General features: G+C 33.8%; 1 pseudogene; it reads left to right on the top strand.

The window, feature by feature from the left end:
- Nucleotides 1–1,111: 1,111 nt before the first annotated feature.
- Nucleotides 1,112–1,230, top strand: LOC118607386 (annotated as a pseudogene).
- Nucleotides 1,231–23,023: the final 21,793 nt, after the last annotated feature.

Raw genomic sequence — 23,023 nt, 5'->3', positions numbered from 1 at the left:
TACTGAAACTTGGTAGTTACAGTAAGAATTTGTGGCATTTAAACTTGGGATTCCTTGCCCTCCCAGCATCATTCAGGACAAATTCAGACTTCTAAGTTATATCTCAAGCGTCAGACATGAATATGCATGTTTCAGTGATTTTAGACTTGGTTTAAGCTGTACAATGCTTAACAAATTTCTTTTATTTCTACATCATAACTTGCTCAAAAATGGAAGGTAAAATCAATATTCAAACTTAAATTTCTATTTTGGTGGTACCAGAGACCTGCAGATAACTAGCAAAATTCATATTCTTTAAATACTTTTTAATATGCTATATATTTATGTATAGGGATATATAAAATATTGAAAACTAAATATCTCTGGAAGAATAACAATTGATTTGGAAAAGTCAGTGAATTAATTAACCAGTACTAATTGATTCTTTACTAATTCTCAGTATTAGTTAAGAATGATAAGGGCTACAGAAAAATTAACACTGGTTCCTAACTTGAGTAATTCTTTTGCTGCCTTCACCTGACTCACTTATGCTGCTGCTGCACCCAACTAGAAGATTGGCCAGGGGGCTGGCCTCAGCATAAATTTCTAAAATGGCTTGATGCTTCACTATGTGGTATCTTCCATACTTCAAAAGACAAGACTGGGTTTCCTCGCATGGTGACAGCAATGCTTCAAGAATTCAAACCCCAGTGTGCAAATGCTTACTTATCAAGCCCCTGCTCGCATTACATTTGCTGATGTCCCATCGGCAAAGCAAATCCCATGAGGGAAGGGATCTCATAAGAGTACTTTTTACCAGAAGGTGTGATTCATTGGGTTCCATTTTGGTAAAATGGAACCTCTGGCCTCAATGATTCATATCTTTCTCATACACAAAATACACTCATCACCTCCTAAACACTCATGGCTTCATCCAGTCATAGCATCAATTAAGAAACCTATGATCTCATAAACAGAATCAGGTCTGAGTATGGATGAGGCATTTTGGGTGGAGTTCCTCTTGATCCAAATACTCATGGCCTAAAAAAACAAGTTATTTTGCCCTTTCATACTTAAAAACTAAGAAGAGGTAACAGCAATAGACACTTCTATTCAAAAAGAGGAAGGAGGAGTCTTTAGCCATGCTACCCTGAACGAGCCCAATCCCATCTGATCTTGGAAGCTAAGCAGGGTCAGGCCTGGTTAGTACTTGGATGGGAGACCATCTAGGAAGACCAGGTGCTGTAGGTGTAAAAAATAAAAAAAATAAGGGATTGTAAACTGACAAGGTAGGGATTTTAAACTGACAAGGTCCTTGCAATCTGTGAGGTTAACCAAGTTATTAGGGCTCTGGGGGCAGAGAATATTACTTGATTAGTGCCCAGTTCTGCTCCTGGGGAGTTTTCTTTAAAATATTTTTCTCTGTTACTCTTGACTCTCATCTCTGTGAACTTGGTTCTGGCCTGTGAACTTAGTTCTGGCTTATCCGTCGTCATCTTTTATTGTTTTTTTTTAAATTTTTATTTATTTAATTGTTTATTTATTATAAATGACCTGCATTTGCAGCTGAGTAGCTTTCTCAACTTACTGTCCTTAATAAATTTGAGAGTCACAGACTTTTCCTTTTAATCTGCCTCTGTCCTTTTTAGTTCAAGCTGATAAATTCTCTTAGAAATGTTGTGATCTTTCTGTAAGTCACATTGAGGTTCAGTTGATACTCCCAAAGCCACATCTACAATTATTTTAAATACAGTTTTTTGTTTTTTTTTTAACTTCAGACTCTATATGTGGCTGCTGATGCTGTAGGACAATGCTTGTAAGATTCTTATAAGTCTTTCTTTCCAGCTAAGAGAGTTGATTAGGCACCTCCTTAACTCTTTTTGAGGTCTTAACAAAGGGTCTTACAGCCATACCACTAATGCGATAATTACTTTAAAGGCATATATTTCTTTGAGAGTACAGTGCTAGCTGGAGAGACCGAATGTGTAAAATAATTTTATTTTTCAACCAAGAAACTTCCGGCCTCTTTATATATTCTCTAGATTCATCTTACAAACTGAAATCCCTTTTTTAGCTCCTCTTAGTCTTTATCATACACAGGTAAAAGAGGACAATTGGCACTTTTAACATTTTTCCTAGAATTCTTTGCTGGATGTACAAGTTCATTATTGAATCATTAGAAATATTCTCTGTTTTCCAAAATATTTCAGAAAACAGTCTTGCCGTTGCCTAAATGCTACAAGACATGTTTTTAGCTCTAACATCAGGTTTCTTACTAGTGCTCCAGCATCTACTCACTGCTTCATCCCAATGCCAATACTCCAACTTTTAAATTTGTGTTATAGGAGCTGTCTGATTCTCGTACAAATTTCCAAATCAATTCTATATTGTTGACTTGGAATAGACTGAAAATTCTACTTTTAATTCAGTTTTTCAAGTAGTCAAACATTATTTCTTACATTTCCATGGGTTGTCTCAATGGTTCTTCTATAGCTTTACCCTGGTTTCACTCATGTAGATTTATTAAGCTAGAAAGTCTGTTGGGAGCTCAGCTTGCCTGGGACATATATACTGGCTGTATATGTCCATATAGTCCTTAATGGCCCTTTCCATATGGTCCTTAAGTGAGCTTCGTCACCTGGTGGCAGCAGAATTTCATGAGGGCATGTCCCAATGTGTGTGTGATTCTTCCATTTGCATAAGCCAGTCACATGACTAAGTTCATGAAGAAGGGCAACACACAAGATGTGGATACTGAGAAATGTGATTCACTGGACTTCCTTAGTTAACAATGTGCTATGATATCCATATCCTCATTTTTTATTAATATAAATATGCTGGTATATGTAATCATATAGAACTCTCCTCTCCTCTCCTCTCCTCTCCTCTCCTCTCCTCTCCTCTCCTCTCCTCTCCTCTCCTCTCCTCTCCTCTCCTCTCCTCTCCTCTCTCTTTTCCTCTCTCTTCCCCTCCCCTTCTCTTTCCTTCTTTTCTCTCATTTTTAACTCTTTCATTTATCTTCCATTTCTCTCTATTTCTCTCTCTCCCTCATTCTCTCTCCTCACTCATTCATTCCTAAAATTTAAATTTAATTATAGTGAGAAAAAAATAGACAATGGAAAAATAGAGCTTTGCCTATTTTTGAACTTTACAAAAGTTTAGCGACAGCAGCAAAAATTTATTTTTGCAAAGTCAGAATTTTAATTCCCTCTAGGAAGAAATGATTAGGTTGTAATGAGAAAGGGACACATTCAAGGCTTCTGTGAGTGCTGTTAATTTTCTATTTCTTCATCAGAGTAGCTGCTGCATGTGTATTTGCTTTGTAATTATTATAGGTAATGAATTTATGATGTTTATTTTACATGTATTTTATATGTCATACTCTTAACCAATGGTTGAATTTTATTTTTTATTGGCAACAGCTTGTTAAAGGGACTGTTCATGAGTTTCTGCTCTGTAGCTCTACAAATCATTTTTAGTTCCTGTGCTTTTACCATATGTCCTCCCAATTTCCTTAGGTTTGATAGCATCACATCATTTCAAATTAATTCATGTTATTTTGCTTAATTTACTTTGGGTTTAATCTCTGGATTACTTGCAATATAAGAACTCTTAAGTGATTTCATGGACACAAAGAGCTGAAATAAAATAATTTGTCTTAACAAGCAGCGATTCATGGACATGGACAATAGACTAGTTGTTACAAGAGGGTGGGGAGAAAGGGAGAGGTACATGGGGTATAAGGGGTCAAATATGTGGTGACAGAAAGAAATCTAACTATGGGTGGTTAACACACAATGCCATGAATATATGCCTTACGGTTAGATTGTATACCTGAAACTTACTGGCTTTTGTTAACCAATGTCACCATAATAAAAATAGATGGACAGACAGACGATAGATAGATAGATAGATAGATAGATAGATAGATAGATAAAATAATTTGTCTTAAAAACAACAAATATTTACATGTACCAAGAGGTGATATAATTTTTAAGTTGTTTATGGGAGCTAACATGAAAATCTGGAGTCAACTGGCAGTTTACATTTCTAAAACATCTTCTTTGACTTCCCCCACCCTAGTGCAGAATTAATTATTCTCTCATCTATGTCCTCAGAGAGCGTGAGTTATTGCAGAACTGTGGGTCATATAAGATACAGAGGAAAGGTTATATTTTTAAAAACACAGGTAAAAAACACACTTGAATTACATTATGATTATTTGGTTTCCTTTGTTTTCTTCTTCCTAGGTTGTTAGCTAATAGAGGGCAAAGAGTCTATCTCATACTTGTTTTTATATATGTAGTACCTGTTTCAATGCCTGGCACTATTAGCAGATCAATAAATATTTGTTGAATTCATTTGTTGAATTGATTTTTTCCCAGAATTCCTTGTGAGGGATCAATTGGTATGCAGGGTAGTTTGGTTTGTAAATCCTTGTAAAACAATGTGGTAATAGGCTTCATATAGTAATAGGCAGAAATAGTTTATATCTGATTGGTTTTTCTTTTCAAAGAGGGCAGTTAAAATTAGGACAGCTTACATAACTGAGGTGTCGTAATTCATGCCTATGTTATCATTTATGTCATTTATTTTTATTCCTGACATGGAATAAAAACTCAACATGGATAACTGTGATAGGCAAATGTAACAAGCTCACTTACATATGCTTGGAGTTAGTATGTCAATACTAAGCACCCAGAGGTTGCATGGCAAAGAACTGGGATCTGGAGCTCTTAAACCAAACAGAATTTTTATTATCTATGTTAATGTCTTTGGTGCTACCCTAATTGCAATAAACGTGCAACTGTAGGGTTTCTAAGAAAATCTGCTTCTCTGAAATTGCTTCAGACTTTTTGAGGGTTGTTCATGGATGACACGCGAAATAAGCTTTCCATTCCTTTTATTACTTTAATCAACTTTGGTTGCCTAGTGATCTTTGATGAGTTTGAATGCAAAAGGAAAGATTTCTGAGGATCCCTTATGTTCTGCAGGTAGAATTCAGTATTTCATCACGCTTGTCTTTTATGTGTTAATTAGCACAGTTGTAATATTAAGTTAATGAGGTTAAACCCATGGGCTTAATTGCCAAATATGCTAGACTAAGCTCCAAATTCAGAAAAATCAATCCTTTAATATAAGTAGCAAAACCACTAGACACAAAAATCTAACACTTACGTTTGAATTTTATTTCTTCCACTAACTCACTATGTAATCTTGGGCGAGTTAATTAACTCTCTTAAGTTAGGGTGAAAAAAAAATAGTATTAAATGCACCTGAATTAATTTTTAGAGATGTTGAAAAGATCTAATGTAATACATATGTAAAATTAATTTTAATACTATAAACCATAATGAATACGTTTAGTATAGTTTTATATAAGATTTAGATAGAATAAAATTTGTCACATGTAAAAGCAGTTAATCACAAAATCTCTGCATGATATCCTCTTTATCATGTATCATTTATCTATGATGATTATATATTAGTTATGTTTTAGTTTAAAATTTATTGGTAAGTTCCAAAATTTTGAATGAGCAATATTCCTAAATATACTATTCTGTGTGTATAATTTTATTACTTCTCAAGTATGACCTAGCTATCAAAGAAACTCAGAGCCTATTCTTGAGGATAGGCATGGGCAATAGATGACAAGTGGATTTTCTGGCTTTTAGCTTCAGTCTGTCAGGAAAATATATGCTAGCTTCTTGGTAATTTGGTCTTGATCTATTACCATATTTTATTTCATTTTTGGAGGAATTTTAATGGAACAGAAAAGTACAACCACCAAAGAATATCCAACTACCTATACACAGCAGTAATTATCAATTTTTGGAATTACTGTAAGTCAAACACCACCCAGGTCAAGGAAATAGAACTTTACCTGCCATCCCAGAAACCCCTGCAGAGTTCTTATTCCAGTCACAATGCCCTTCCTCCCGCCATAAATATTCACTAAGTTGGCATTTAGAGTAATTGCTTCCTTGTTTGTTTTTTTCATATATGTCGAATTTTATCACTCTTTTATCACTCAAGTATGCCACTAGACACGATCATTAGGTCTTGACCATGATTATAATGCCATGGTGATCATTTTGCAGTTGGTGGTTTACCCTGTTGCAATTGGGGGGTTTGTGGATACCATGTTATTTAATTGTTTTGTAAATTGTTTCCACTGGCTTTGGTTTTGTTCTAGTTGCTCTGTTTTTATGTAGGGATTCAGAAAGATTGACAAACATTTCTAATTTATTAGTGAATAAGTATTCATAATTTTATTACATTACATTTTACATCTCTTGTATCTATGGTTATTTATCCATTCCTCTGCCTGATTTTATTTGAGTCTTTCATTTTTACTTGTTTGGTTTCATCAGAAGTCTGACATTAATTTTTCAAAGATCTCACATTTGGTTTTGTCATTTTAAAAATAATTTTTGTCTTTTATTGATTTGTATCTATATTTTGTGTACTTGTTTTTCAAATTTCTTAAGTCGAATAATTATTATTTTTATTTTCAACCCAGTTTTTGTCTTATAAGGCATTTCACTTTGCTTTTAATCCCCTATAATATTAGATTAAGTAATGTCCTTGCACTTGTAATCCTAATCATACAATTCATTTCCTAGTGAATGCTGCCAAGGACAGTTCTCACTGCTTGTATTTTATTTTGCTGATCTTTTAAAATAATTTCTTGCTTGAATCTGACTAGATGTGTTTATTTTTTGACTAAATCTTTTAAAATATTTTTTTGAAATTCAGGAGTTGAAAGTCATACAAATGAGGACTGGAATACAATTATAAAAAATTAATAGATTTTTACCAAAATTGGTCGAGATGAGCTCTCTGGCCACAGATCTCCTTTTGGCTGTGCCATCTGGGCTTAATGTCTGAGTTCAGAGAATTACATCATTGACAGGAAGAAACAGGAAATAAATTTGAGCAACATCTGTTTTCCTCCTTAGACAAATTTGCCTATTTGGATCTCATCTTTTATACTTATTTTCCCTTTTGTTTTATAAATTTTAAAATTTCCTGGTTCTCATAATTCCTCTAACCTCAGCAATATTGGATGGTGACCTGCGGAACTCTCTGAATTCCTTGGTCAGTTTATTTGACCGTGAGTACAGAATCCTAGGTACTATTATGCATCAACAATATTAGATTCACCCTGAAGCCAGCACATGATCAGAATGTATAATGATAAAGTAAATGTTTTTATTCACCCAAAGTTTATTTACTATGCCAAAATAAAACAAAAACATAAAACTCTCAATAAAGTTGAAGAAAAACAATTATTTTACTATGATTTTAATTAACTCTTTTAGGTGCATTTCTTGGTTAACTCAAAGGTGTTTTATGTGCTTTGTAAATGTGGTATTTTTTGTATGTATTATCAGGAATAGAGCTGAAGAAACGATTTAGGGTTTGGGAGAAGGAGTCGAGCACATCAGTGACTGCTTTTCCACTTTCTACCCCACTTCATTTTGTGCTCTTTTTCTCTACGTGTGTTTTACGGTGCTACTTGAATATTCTGTTTCTCCTAACCCTTCCTGGTTCTCTCTGTGTTTCTTAGTGCTTAAGGGCATTTTCTTATATTTTCCCCAATTCATTTTTGTGGATTTCTTCTACTTGCCACCTCGCTCATAATCTATTTGAAACCCTTAAAATGGGCAGGACAATGCTAGTAAACAGTGGGTGCTTATAAATTCTCATGTGGGAGTGACGATGAATATGAGTAAACTAGTCTTATTTAGCAAGAGAGAGATATGTCTGAGTTTTAGTTAACTAAGATTTAATTGCCATACTCTGGACTGTGGGGATTTCAGTCACTGTAGCTCTAGGAGCTGAGAAAGTGAAAGCTAGAGATCAGGGATGAATAGCTGGCTGGCTTCTCCCTCAGGGCACAACTCAGTACTCTGTGGTCCTTACATATAGACCTAGAGGAGCTGCTGGATACACCCAATTGGCATAAAAGTCTTTTATCGTTTTAATAAAAACCCTTTTGCAGTTCAGTTACTTATGACATTGTTTGGAGGCAGTAGTGCCAAGGTTTTGTTTTGCAGTAATATTCTAAATGCCCCTTTCTGATATTCTGTATTTCATGAAATGGCAAACAACCCATTTCTCTGAGCAGAAAACACAAATGTAGCAGATAAAATGTACCACAATTAAAAAGTCAAGGCTTTTTCTGCATCTGCCATGTACATTCACCATGAACTTTGTTTCTTTATTCAGTAATTTATTCATATATATAGTCATTATTTACTCCTCAGTGACAACTTTCTGAATCATCTCGGTATCTAGAAATATATATACATGTAAATGTATATACATAAATTTACATATATATATATATATATATATATATATATATATAAGTGTTCAGTGCCAGCATTCTTGTTATCATTTATTGAAAATTTATTCAGTAATTTATTTATGTAGCCATTATATATTTGGGGGTTATATGTCAGATACTAAGTTAGACAATAACATTTTGGACTTTACTGACAAAGGGAAAATCAGAACTTATAAGGCAGACACAACAGCCTAGACATGGAGAAAGAGGGGCAAAAATAAATGTATTGGGAAGATTTGGCTATGATTTTCTTCTCTTTTATTCCATCTTAATTTCCATAAGATAAATATTGAGGAATTTAATTGTCTCCTTCCCAGAATGGTCAGTCTTGAACATTTCCAAAACAAGAAGCCATTATAAATAATATATTTCCATTTTTATATTGCTTGAACAATGGAAAGACAAGAAAAGAAACCAAATGTTCAAGTGTGCAGTAGGGGGCCCATTGATGGTAAAAGGAAGGGAGATGTGCCTTAATATCATTACCCCGGCTCCAAAATTTTGCCCACCCTAGGGAAGTATCTTGTGTTTAATCTAATAGGTTCAAAGATCTAGATGAGCTTCATCTCAAATTAGTGAAGACATCAAAAATAAAATCCAAGCTGGAGGAGCCTAGTTTAGAGTGGACCATAGAGCTTGGAGCGCCTGAGCTCTTCTACTTGCTATTCTTCTAAGGGACTTCTATCTGCTCATCAGAGTTCCAGACTACTTATACAGACAGAATGTCATAGATTTGGACATAAATGTGGAGTAGGTGAAGGAATGAGTACCTACTTGTGGTTAGAGGTGGGATTTCTTAATTAGAATTAATTAGAAGATATGGGTATAGGGATTCAAGGTTAAGGAATCCTTAGACCTCTTCGGGGTAGATAAAGGAGAGGGATCAAAATCCAGGGAATGCCTATGAAGGTTCTAACTAACTTCTCGAGAGCTTTCACTCTGAGACTCTGAGGAGAGTCAAAATTAATCAGAGCTTTACATTTCTCTTTATACTTATAATAGCCATTATCCTGTATATTAAATTTACATATACGATTGTGACAACATGCTAAATCTTCTTAGAAAAACTGAAGAGACAAGATGGCAACACAAAAGGAAGTCCTGCTCTCTCCTGCCTCCTTCAATAGAAAGTATGCATTATCCTATTTAGAGGACTCGAGATTTCTTTTGGTGGCTGAACAGTCACTGCTACCGACAAGGGGAGGAAAAGAACTGATAAAGTTAAGGAGTGATCTTTTTCCTTCATCATTTCCTTAGTTCTTTCATTAGAATGTGGTTGACATTTGAGTTGGGGAGAGGGTAGTTATCTAGGCAAAAAAAATTATAAATATTAAATGATTAAGTCACATACTGGAAAAGTCAGAATCATTTGTTAAAAATTATTATTGTTAACATTATAAACTGAAGTAGTAGTGAGACCTTCAAAAAGTAATAAAATGGGATATTTTAATAAAGAAAAATAACTTTTAGAAAATAGATGGATAAGTACTGGCATAAGAAATTTTCTTCTCTCTGTGTGTATTTAAAACATTGTATATCTTACTTGTGTGGAATGGTTTATAATTGACTATAAAATCTGGAAATAAGATTGAGAGGAGGATGTTAAGGTTTTATCTGGCTTGTGTGATCAAATTTTTGTCTTAGCTCACTCTAATGTTAATAAAGTCAGAGACAATAACCTGGCAGCAAAATTCTATATGTACTATATAAATTCTATATGATACTATATAAATTCTATATAGTATTATATAACTTAAAATTGTATGTCTAAGGCACTAGCAGTGGGAATGAAGAAAATTGATATTAGCAGGAAAATATGACTTGATTAATAACAAATGACATTTTGAGAGTCTGGGATGATTCTCAGGTTTCTGAATTGGATGGCCATATGGGTGATAGTTTCATCCATTGATAAAACAAAAACAGAAAGAGGAGTAAATTTTAAGAAAAAAACTCTATTTTGGAGTAAAATGCCTAATGAAGCATTCCAAGGGAAATATCTAGTAGGTAATTGGAATCTAATTTCTCCACATACCACAGAATGTGTTAAAACTACTGTTTACTGCCATGACTCCAAGAAACTCATTTGGTCAGGGATTGTCATGAAACTCTATGGTTTTTAATCCACTGGCTCTCTGCTGACAGGAGCAGTACAGGAGTGACTGCCTGAGGCCAGGCAGAGCAGCCTGCACCTGTTTTTACTAGCTTTTCACCCCACGGGCTTTCAAGCTGCCTGATGCTTTTCCTCTAACTCTCCTATTTTTGTTAACGTCTGTGAGTGACACAAGCTATGCTTGGCTCATGAGATTCTGGGGGATATGCAAGAACATAATTTAAATATTCCATCCTAGCTGATATTTCCATAACAATGTAGGGACATTTTCCCACTATTCTTCCACTTCTGAGACATCCCCCCCCCCGCCCCCCCCCCCCCCCCCCGCCCCACCACACACACACACTAACACTAGTTCAAAGTAACCTTCTGTTTCGTTCTTTTAGTATTAGTTTCCCAAGGGCTTCTCATTCTTTTAATGTTTCTATCTTACTTGCATAGTTTCTTCCAGGCTGATTTTAGAGGAGTGAGCTAACGGCTAGCCATGCCAGTTGGCCATCTTGTCAGGGTTTTAAGGCATTATGAATCAATAATGTCCATTTCATTTGTAATTCTTCTGAAATAACAATCACTATGATCTTTCCTAAAGTTCAGGCTTCTCATTATCCTTAAACTTATGCAATATTTACTCCTCAGTGACAACTATCACGCTCTAATTCTATATTGTCTTGCTACCTAGAAATATATATATTATGAAATATGTAATATATATTTTATATATTATCAATTGTCAAGTATATCTATTTATTAAATATTTAAATAATTAAATATATATTTAATATCTATTTAAATGTTCGATGCCAGCATTCTTGTTATCATTTGCCAAAAATCAATGACATTTAAATCAAAAGTACCCCATGGACCTAAATATTTCCATTTAAACGAAGAGAAAGGTCAGCTTTTTTCCCAAGTGATCCTTAGTAAATTGGCATTTAAAATGATGTTACATATTTATTAAGAAATATCTTTTTATCAGGTCCATTTCAATTTCAGAAGATTTTCACATAATACATTTGGAACTGTAATGAAAAGCTTTCTGCAAGTATGGTTTCTAACTATTTTTTCTGTAACATCTGTGAGAAATGATATAGAGGCCACTTATTGCAAATTTCTCTTTCTTACTGTTATATGGCACAAAAACAATGTTCATGTCCCCCAATTTCTTTGCTTTCAAACAGCTACCTTTTTGTCAACTTCACTATAAAAACAAGGAAGAGTGGCATTCATTCCTGACACTCTTGTGAAACTTGACACATTAGTATATCTATATCTCATCTGCTAATAAAACTCTATACTCTTTTTTCTCAAATTAACCAGGCCGACTGTATTCATCATCCATTACTGTACAACAAACCACCCCAAACATTTGTGGTTTAACACAACAACTATTGTATCTGACAAGTCTCTGTGTCAGCCGGATACTTCCGCTGATTTGGCTGAGATGGGCCTTTGCTGGGCGTCTCTGTGTATCTCTAGTCAGCTGACAGTTCTAGTAGGGCAACAGGGTGATTGGATCATGTGCTTTCATCATTCAGCAGGCCAGCCCAGGCTTGCTTACATGGTGGCAGCAAGTTTCAAAGAAAGAGCTTGGGAGTAGGTATGCCTCTTGGGGTCAAGGCTCACAATTAGCACATTTCCATTATTGGTCAATGCTAATCACAAGGCCAGCTCAAATTCAAAGGGAAGTGAAATAAACACCCCCTATTGATGAGAGGTGCCACAAAATTACATGGGAAGGGGGAATAATTACACCAATTTTCCAAACCACACCATCATATTAAATGTTATGGATAAGAAGAGAAATGGATGGTTGTGGTACTCCACTTTCTGACTTTTCCTCGTTTTCTTTTCTCTGACTTATTCCTCTGAGCCAGTGAATAAAATGATAATCGGAGATCTTGCCTTCTCATATAAACATCAATTATAGTATACAGCTCCTGAAGGCATAGTCTGATCTTAATTTTTTCCTTCTCTCAAGACACCTCTCCTTGGATGCATACAGCGCTAATAGTGCCAATATGCTGGTACAGGAATACATTTTTCTTTTTTCTTTTTTTTCTTTTTCTTTCTTTCTTTCTTTCTTTCTTTCTTTCTTTCTTTCTTTCTTTCTTTCTTTTTTTTTTACAGCAAACTTCTATTCTAATTGGGTTGGTATCCATTCTGATTGGTCAGAAATTATGCCATATGGAAGGTTAAAAATATTTAATATCATCCCTGATTGAATACATATTTATACTCAGTCATTGGTTGATTAATTAAACAATTCACTAAAAAATCTGGAATCCAGCTTTAAACCGAAGGCTCAGACCCCAAGTAAGGATAGTTAGGAACCTCATTCCTTTTTGCTGAGGAGTATATGTTGTTACTATCATTTTCATAAAAATAAGAATTGAATTCTATATGCTGAATATAGAATTCTGGAAATTACATCGAGGCAGCCCTGCATCTAGAATTATTTTACTGGAGCAAAGCTGTTTGACTCATAATGCTGCACATGCCAGATCATTTATATGGATGCATCACAGCTTGGCACCAAGTAAATAAAAGCTCTTCCGCCTACCCACTGAATTCAATTTAGCAGCAGCAAAACGTTCAGCTACCTATATTCATCATTTTTAATGGTGTTCCTTTTGAATCACCTCATAGTAATTCTCTAAATGTTTCCTTCCCACAACTGATTGGAAAGCCATTATTTTATTTTAATTGGGTTGGGACTTGCACACTTTCAGAGGAAATATTTTTACCTCAGAGAGATATAGAAGATTTTTCAATTAAAATTGTTTCAGTTTTAGTGCCAAAGAACATAAACATGCTTACTTAAAAACAAGTTTAAAATGAAGCTACAGTTTGCTTTATTGTAGTAAATGTTAACTCAAATAACTTTTTATTGTTTTCTTTGGATACTCTTTCTTATGGGGTTTAAATAAAGGAAAATTTTGTGTTTTCCTTAATATTATCCTAAAATGGCTGACCTGACTAAGGTTAATGAAACATATTTGAATTTCCAGAGTATATCCTGACTCTCTAAGCCACAGAGCTGCTTCTACCCAATCTAGTCAAGTAGGAATTATTTATACATGGTATCCAGAGTCTCCAACTTTTCCCTCTCTTTTCCAATTTCCTCTGAAGGTATTGTGATCACATAGTTTTTTCGTCTTTTTTCTGTCTACACTTGTTCTCAGAAAATCACTGACATGCAGAAGACGTGATTAATATGCATTAGAACTGTTCTTCCAATGGTATATATGTTTTATTCTGCATTCCAGATCGTAATCTAATATAAGAGGTCCCTAACTGATGGCCTACTGCCATCATCTGCCCTCCAGATGTGTTTTTAAAACATTTTGAACTAGTTGCTAAAACTTAGAAATAAGATTCCACAAGAAATTCCAGATTTCTGGTAACCTTTGAGAGATTTGAAGATCTAGCAATCCTAGGTTGAGTGAGGCTACAGTTATCAGATAAAATATAGGATGCTCAGTTAATTTAGAATTTCAGTGAACAATGTTTTAATGTAATTATGGCCAATGCTATATTTAAGACTTAATTATACTAAAACATATTGCTCGTTTATCTGAAATCCTAATTTAACCAATCATCCTGTATTTTTTTACTTCTTAAATCTGACAAACCTGTCTGAGGGTGAGCAGTAATTTCTTGCTTTCAATGGGCACAGTTTCCTGCAGATTCACTGAGCCCATTTCACATCTTTACATAGCCTGTAAGCCTTTGAGGATTTTGCCACTGTCTCAAATTAAAGAACTAAGTCTCTAATAATATTTCAGTCTTCAATTCTACAAACCAAGAATGATTATTTTAGCCAGAAGTACTGTTCCTGTTACCGAATAAGATTATTTATTAAAGGTCAGCAGATCTAACTGACAAGAGCCAGGATAACATGTCTGAGAATGGATTTTAACTGTACTGGACTCCAGGTAATACATAATATAAAATAAGTTAAAGTTTATTGAGATGGGGCTACTCTCCCATGATCAGAATTCAAAGGAAGAATTGGAGCCTATCTCATTTCATTTCTGGCATTGCTCTTTGAAATTTGGAAGCAACGATGGTTTAGAGTAAATGAGAGTGCTGTGTAACTAACTGCCTTAGAAAGTATTGGTAGAGTGGTTAAATGACCCAGAGAATAGGAATATTACGATCTATTAATGATGTTAGGCCAGAGAACATACAACAAAGGATGTACTTTGGTAGATCCTACAAGATACATTCTTCCCAAAACCAATATGAACACATCAGTGAAGGGGAAGGATGCACTGTCGAAAAGCTAATAGCTTATAGTGGACTACTGTGGATCTGGGCTCCTGGTGTCAATAGTGACGATAGGAATAGCAAAGAGCAGAGCTGAGATGATGGCATTTAACAGCTAGAATCAAGGTGACCTACAGTATAATAGAGCATGGACAGAATGGCAGTCGGAGAACCTCATTGACAGAAATTTATGAATTTGACTAGTAGGTAATAATGATCTTAAATTTGAGATAGGATACTGCTTGCCTTGTATGACCTGAAAGGATCAAGAACAAGGGATAGAAGTTAAAATCATTCCCCATAATGGAAAATTATAATTCTTTTCCAAGGTAAAATAGTAAAAGTGGAAGTATCTGAAAGTCACCCTACTCTGACTCTCTGACCAAGATAGCAAATTGTAAACAATTCTGAATTTTAGTTAGGAAAGATTTGGCTGAAATTAATATCACCTTCAAAGACTTAAGAATTCAGGGGCTGTGGAACCCAAAATATCTGTATCTCCATTTAATTTACCAGCTCAGTTCCTTCAAAAACTAAATTATCATGCTGGTTTTTGGTGAAATACCATGAAGTTAACCAAAGGGTTACCTGAATTGTAGTTGTGGTAGATATGGTATGTTTTTGCTAAAATAGATCAATATAGCCTCTGGAACTTGGAATGCAGCTATAGATCTGGCAAATACATTTTCTCCCAATCTCTTATCAGGAAAAAAGATCAAAAGCAGTTTGCATTCATCTGGGATAAGACAGCTGCACCTATTCATGATCTTGCCCCAAAGCTACCTTAACTATTCTGTTCAGCTACAGTGTAGTCCAAAAGGGTGATAATAATCTGGGCTTTCCACAGGTGTGTGTGTGTGTGTGTGTGTGTGTGTGTGTGTTTTCAATTGTCAGGTGATAGCGCATTGTGGTTTTAATTTGCATTTCTCTGATTAGTGACCTTGAGTGTCTTTTCATATGTCTGTGGGCCATCTGTATTTCCTCTTTGGAGAAATATCTGTTCAGGTCTTCTGCCCATTTTTTTAATTGAATTGTTTGTTTTTTTGTTGTTGAGTTGGATGAGTTCTTTATATATTTTGGAGTTAACCTCTTATCGGATGTATCATTAGCAAATAATTTCTCCCAGTTGGTTGTCTTTTTGTTTTGTTGATGGTTTCCTTTACTGCACAAAAACTTTTTAGTGTGATGTAGTCCCATTTGTTTCTTTCTCCTTTTATTTCCCTTACCTGGGGAGATATGTATAAAAAGAAATTATTGTTAGTAATATTAAAGAGTTTACTGCCTATGTCAACCTCTACTTCTTAAGTCAAATTTCACACATTAGTAAAAATGATTTGAAATTATGTCATTTTACCCACATTATGCTTTTTTATTACCTGCTTTTTCTCATCCTTATTCATTTACATAATGAATGATTTCCAGGACTGAGTACAGGGAGTCTCTCCTCCAGGAAGTCTTTTCTGAACTTCCTGATTAGGTTAAACACTTCTCTTCTGATTCTGATAGTACTCAGAATCTAATTATTTAAATCATTTATCCTTGGATTTAAATAGTTGGAAGCAGAATTAGGTCCTGTTTCATGCATATTCCTGGCATTTGACATAGTACCTGCCACATGGTGGACATGCAAACATAGTTTTTCTTTGTTTTAAAATTTATTGTTGTTATTATTATTACTATCACTACTACTACTATTACTACTACTACTACTACTATTCTCAGCTGAATAGTATGCTATTACTATGTCAGTTCACTCCCATCCATCCAATTTTTCCTACTTTATATATGCTCTTTTTTTCACCAACACACACAATGCCTGCACACACACACACACACAGTGCAGGATGCATTTTGATAATATCTACCTGGGATTTATTTCCCCTAATTGTAAGCTAACTTCTTATTGCCATCATATATTTGCAAAGGAGACATGCAGAGAACAGGCAAGCCCATGCACACTCTTAGATACCAATAGGACCTTTGCCTCCCAAATTCTGACTTGGATTAAATCACACGAAGCATTGCCTGGCATTGCTTTCCAATTATTCACCTGTGTCTTGGGTCATGGAGTGCCTGTGAGAGGCTCTGGGTTCCTGCTTGATTTCCTCTTTTTCATACTAGTATTTCTGACAGTTTCTCTCTTGCTACAGTAGAGGCATGACTATTATATTTAATGTATAGCTGCCATCACTAAAGAGTGATGGTGGAAAAAAATAATATTGGGAGATTTATTTAATAAAGGCTTTATTTTCTTTTTGCTTTCAAGTTGATGTCTTCATTGCCTATAATTCTCTAAGAATTGCAAAATGGTGCATTAATTCCCTCTGCTAATTGCCCCATTAATTCAAACTGCCATGAAAACACTGGAATTTTAAATTATCTTTAGTTTTTAATTTTGTGTTTGACTCTAGGAAAATAGATTCTGATATGCTCTTATCAAGTTAATATATCCCTTGTGAGTATGCAATATATTCAGATGCAAAAAAATGACCATAGAGTTGATACAGATTATATTCTTTCTGATTTTGGTTAGTACTATAACTCTTATAATGGGAGTGCCATGTTATTCTTTTCTTAGCATTTTACTTTTCTTAAAAGTCCACCCAAACAAATGGTGGTGAATGATACCATATGGGGTAGATTTATTCACATTTAAATTCACCCATGAAACAGCTTCAGCCAGATGTACATTGTGTACCTTTCAAATCTTCATCCCTCCCCTCCCCTTCAACCAGTGAGAATGACATTTTTCAATGAAATGTAAGCTGACGTGCATTCCAGATCCAAATTTTATATCTATTTTAAAGCTGCAATATAGATCTTGGCTTTGAAGAATTAGACCAAGTTTGTTTGTTTGTTTGTTTTTTAAATAAGTATAACAAAAGTGTATGCAGATACATTTTTTTTTTCAAAGAACAAAACTTTTGCTCTGCTCTCAATAAAAATAATAATAAGTAAAAAACAGGCACAACTCTTAGGATCAAATTTAATTGCATTGTAATCTGATACAGATAGTCAATTTCCTAATGAGAAGAATCCTCCCTATACAGTATGGAAGGTAAATTAGATTAAGAGGCAATATAATTGCCAAGAAATGAAAGACACAAGTTTTAATTCCATAACTAAAGCTTAATATTACTGGAAACTTGGAGATAACATTTGATTGTTCTTAGTCCAAAGCAGAATTGAAATGATACTACTATGCTTTTGGTAGTAGCCAAGTTAAACCCTCTCCTTAAATTCTTATCACTATTATCCATTCATGCAGGTGCCTTCCTGCAATATTTATTTTCCATAAGGCAATAGCAGAAATAATGGTTTACCTATTTAAGTATCTCTGAGATACCTTCTCAATACTTATAAATTAAAAAAAAAATTCATACTAATGGAACACCCACTATTTATCAGATTCTTGTTATCACACTTAATCCCTGTGAATTTAGGAATAATACCTCCTTTTTATGAATCAGAAACAGGTTAAGAAGTCATGCAACTAATATAACAGCGCAAATCTGTTGAGTTTTTTAATTATTTTTCTGAAATTTTTTATTATAGTAAAATATACATAACATAAATTTACCGTTTTAACCATTTTAAGAGTACAGTTCTATGGCATTACATGCATTCACATTATTCTACAACAATCACCATCATCCATCTCCAGAACTTTTACGAGGTAATGAGGTACACATCCTACCTTGTGTTTGTCATTCATTCATTCATTCATTCTTGGTGCTACAACACTGAGTCAAAATGGACATTGTCTGTGGGCTCATGGGACTTCGCTTTCCTGAAATTGATTCAGAATATCAAATACCTCACAAATATTGGTTAGCTCCTTATTTGTAATTATCCCTGACTTTTAATTTTTATATATATTTACTTATTTGCCATGTGTTTCCACCTTGGTTTCATTTATTTTTTATATCTATCCATTAGACTGCAGTTTTATTAAGGCAGGGTCCATGCCTTTTGCCTTTTCTTGTGCCCTTTTTTGCATATCGTGATATAGGATATGATATATGATATGATATTATATGATATATTACACAGCAGGAGCAGAACACATATTTGTTGGCTGATAGGCCATATTGAAACAATTTCAGACTGTAAATTTATTTTTAAAATTTTTTCAGTAGTACTTTGGTGATAACTACCTCCACTGTTAAGAAATCTCTCTTTAGGTTTAACCAATTTTGTTATTATGTGCCCTCAAATCAAGATGAACAGCTATATTACATTAGGTTATTTTGAAATTGATTTACAACTATAAATGTTTACCTTTCCAAGATCGACTATATACAAGATCAGTATTTTGTATTTATATTGAATTTTCTTCCTCATATGGTCTTATTTCCTTAATCATTTGCACATTTGATAACAAAATTGATTGTTATTACATATATAGGCATCATAAAACAGAATTCACCTCATGACCTTTCTTATTGTGATTTAATAGTCTTTGTAGTATAAACTGATATAATTATGTTGGAAAGTAACAGAGAAACAAATCATATGATCTCATAATGTATACAGTGTTTTGGGACCTGAGAATTCATTTTAAATTTATTTATGTTTTGAGGGATACCTCCCAAAGACTCCATTATGTTAAAATGAATAACATTTTAGTGAAAATGTTTATAGTATTTCAGAATAACAAGAGCATTTACTACTAGAGATTTTCAGACTAGGCAAATTTAATTAGGCTAGCCAAGAGGCAAGCAGATTAAGAAAAGTGCTCCTTGCCATTCATTTTTCACTTGCCAGCTTCATTTCAAATACAGCAACTGCTTTCTGGATCAATACAGGAATCTGGAAATAAATGAAGAAGAGACTATTTCTGTAACATTACGATGTGATGAAGTAGCACAGTGGCGTGGCATCAAACAGATATCTAATTTGTAAAAGGAGTTATCTTGATATTAGCCTCTATTCAGCAAACAAAACATTTTCAACCTTACTTTAAAAGGTGCCATTTTCAATATAAATATTAATAACAAATACAGTCCAAATAATTTTTTAAAATATCTCATTAGGATTGGTGAAGTAGTTTGTTTCACTTGCATATCAGTTTCTTATACAAAGGTTGCAGCATGTGGTAGAAAGCTCAAAATTTAGAGTAAGACATCTCTGGGTATGAATCTTGTATTCATTACTTGCTATTGTTGATTAACTAATCTCTCTGAATCATGTTTTACTTATTTATAATCACGGTGTGGTTTTAAATTAATTAACATTAAATACAAAAATACCCATTTAAAAACAGAATAGCAGATGTAATAATTGATTTTTAATAAATATTAGAATCGTTTTTTTTTTCCTAGCAACTCATATTTCCAATCTATTACGTACTTTTTTTAATTGTCACCTCACTGATTCACATGGCCCAGGGTTAACATCATTAAAAAAAACAAACAAACAAAAAAGACAAAAAAAACCCCAACCAAACAAAAAAACAAAAACCAGTACATAAAAAGTTCATTGTAATGTGATATCAGTTTAACTATCTCTCAAATAATTCTAAATTTAATTAAGTTTATGTCTCACAAAAATGCTTCCAAAAATCATCCTTTTCCCTCTCCTTATTTGCTCATAGCCTATGGTTCTGAAAAGCCTCATTATTTTCAACCTTTCAACCTTTCTCTCCAAAAAATTGCACAAACCTCAACTTGTAAAGATTCTTGTGTCTTGAATTTCATCCTGCCTCTTTAGCCTTGTTGCTCTCCATTCATTCTTCATGAAATTTTAGAGAATGGGCTGGTAAAATTATATTTTTTTGAGAGAGGTCAGTAACTTAAGAGAAGATAAAAAGGAGAAATAGAACATTCACCTCTTACGACATCTTTTGGTTTTTTTCACCCTGTCATAAGAGAATGGACTACATATGTTTTATTTATTTAGGCAATGAAGTTTGTCTTGAGTTATCAACTTTGTCTTGAACTTCAAAATAGATTTTTATTATTATTTAGATTAGAATATAAAGCTATAAATTACCCTTAGAAATTAAAACAATTTTTAAAGCTTTTTTGTCTCTCCTTTATTGAGAAATCATGAATACATTTTATTTTTCTCCTTCTTTCCAACATTGTCATTCAAAAATGTGTCTTGTCAAGATTTATTCTATTCATAACAATTACAGAAAATTTTCCTCATTTTTTGCTTGTGTGACATTTTAATGTCATGATTCAACAATCAAGAATCTAGATAAATAGGCTCCAGATAAATGTTATGGATTGACTAATTTCTTGAAGATTCGAAATCAAACAGCATAGAAGCTCTATTCTTAAGGTAATTAATAGCAAACTCTATGTTGTCGTAGATACTACATAAAAGGGGGTACTTTATGAGGTTACAGTTCCTAGGTGACTCATGATGTTACATACCAAATTATATTGACTTATGCTACATTCTGGTGGTAATGGTGCTTCTTATGAGAAACGAAATTAAAGGGATGAAAAAAATGCCCCCCCCTCAAAAAAAAGAGGCCAATCAGATTTTTTGTATTCTTGTGGAGAGTTAAGATGTTGGGAAGGAACACAGTTGTCAGGGAGAAACTTAGGATTTGAGAAGGATGTTCTAAAAAACAAGGATATTCTAAACTGGCTAATTGGCAAATAAAAAAACATATTTCATGGCTTTTAGGTGGTAAAAACCAAAACGCTATTTTCTTGAGGGAGAAACATACTCTTCTTGTTCTTAGTTAAATTGGAACTTATCTGAGAGAAAAAGAGGGAGTTTAGGAAGAAGAATGTAATAGATTTAAATATGAAAATATTAGTAGTTAATTTGAAGAGCATCATTCATTTATTGATTAAATAATTAACTATTGGGTACTATCTTTTAGACATTATGTCAGATACCAAGAGTACAACAATAAAAAAGGTAGACCCTTCTCTGACCTTTGGCAGCTCCTAGACTGGTATTAAAGAAGGTATGAACTTTTATGATTTTTCTAAGTGTTTGTTTACAAAAGGTTCTGCAATGGGCAGGCACTTGTGAAATATTCAATGAGCAGGAGCTGGATGTCAGTCAATAATGAAAAGACACAGTCCCCGAAATCCTAATAGGAACTCACATCTGTTGAGCCCTTTCTGTGTGCCAAGTAGTGCTTTATGTTGACGTAAAAAAAATTTTGTCTTTACTATAAGTTTATGAAATAAGTATTATTGTTATAGATGAGAAAAGAATTTTAAAAAGTTGAGGAATTTGATCCTAAGGTTCTATAGTTATTAAGTGGCAGACCTAAAGGAATAGTCAAATTCTAGATTCCTCTTCTAACTACTGTATTACTGGATTCCACTGCCTCCCTTATATTGTTGGCAGGTACTCAAGATTTAATGTCTTGTATGAGAGTTTTCTTAAAATGATTTATGCCAGACTAAGTTATCAGTCATCAAATGGAATAGAGAAAGGTCTATTTACTGAATTGGCATTTTGTCATTATAAAAATTATAAATCTACTACTCCCTGTCACAGTTCCCATTATGAATTACATTTCTGGTATAAGACAAATTCTCATTACAAAAATAAGTTTAATTGTTTGGGGTTGCATAAATCGCTTGTCATCAACTATTTTCTAATAATTCATTGAATAAATTCTACTCAGTATCTTGTTTATTAAATTGATACCATTTTTGAAGCATCTTTTATTTATTCGCTAGGTACTGTTTTAGGTATGAAGAATACCACAGTAAAAAGAGTACCCATGTTCTGGGGGAGGGAACTGGTGGAGGGGGAAGTGAAGAAACAAAAATTATCTATCTATCATCTATCTATCTATCTATCTATCTATCTATCTATCTATCTACCTATCATCCATCTATCTATATAATCTATCTATATATCTCATCTGTCTTAGTAGGTGATTATAAGTGGTAAGAGAAAAACTAGTGTGAGTAAAGAGAGGTAAAGAAAAATGCAGTTGATAGGTGGATTAGGAAAGTTCTCTTGGATAAGGTAACATTTGACCACATTCTTGGGTTAATTGAAAGCGAGTTAACTATGAGGATATCTGAGAAGAGTCTTCACATCAGGGACACTTGGGGACAATTCTGTGCTGAATATGGGAATGCTGAAAGGGGTGAACAAAAATGAAGCAACAGGATGTAAAGAGTCTGTGAGACAATTTGATGATTGCAAGTTTGCACATACGTGTTTACATACACAGCAGTGATTTTCATGTCTCTTGAGAATATTTGTCAAATTACATTCTCTAGAATTACAATAAAATCATTATTCTATAGAAAGATGTCATTGTTCATCCTGATTAAAAGGATGATTGGTCTCCCCACTTTTGAAAACTGATG

Source organism: Rousettus aegyptiacus, unplaced genomic scaffold, assembly GCF_014176215.1.
Source record: "Rousettus aegyptiacus isolate mRouAeg1 unplaced genomic scaffold, mRouAeg1.p scaffold_m13_p_8, whole genome shotgun sequence".
NCBI lineage: Eukaryota > Metazoa > Chordata > Mammalia > Chiroptera > Pteropodidae > Rousettus > Rousettus aegyptiacus.
This window is presented reverse-complemented; position numbering and strand designations above follow the sequence as displayed.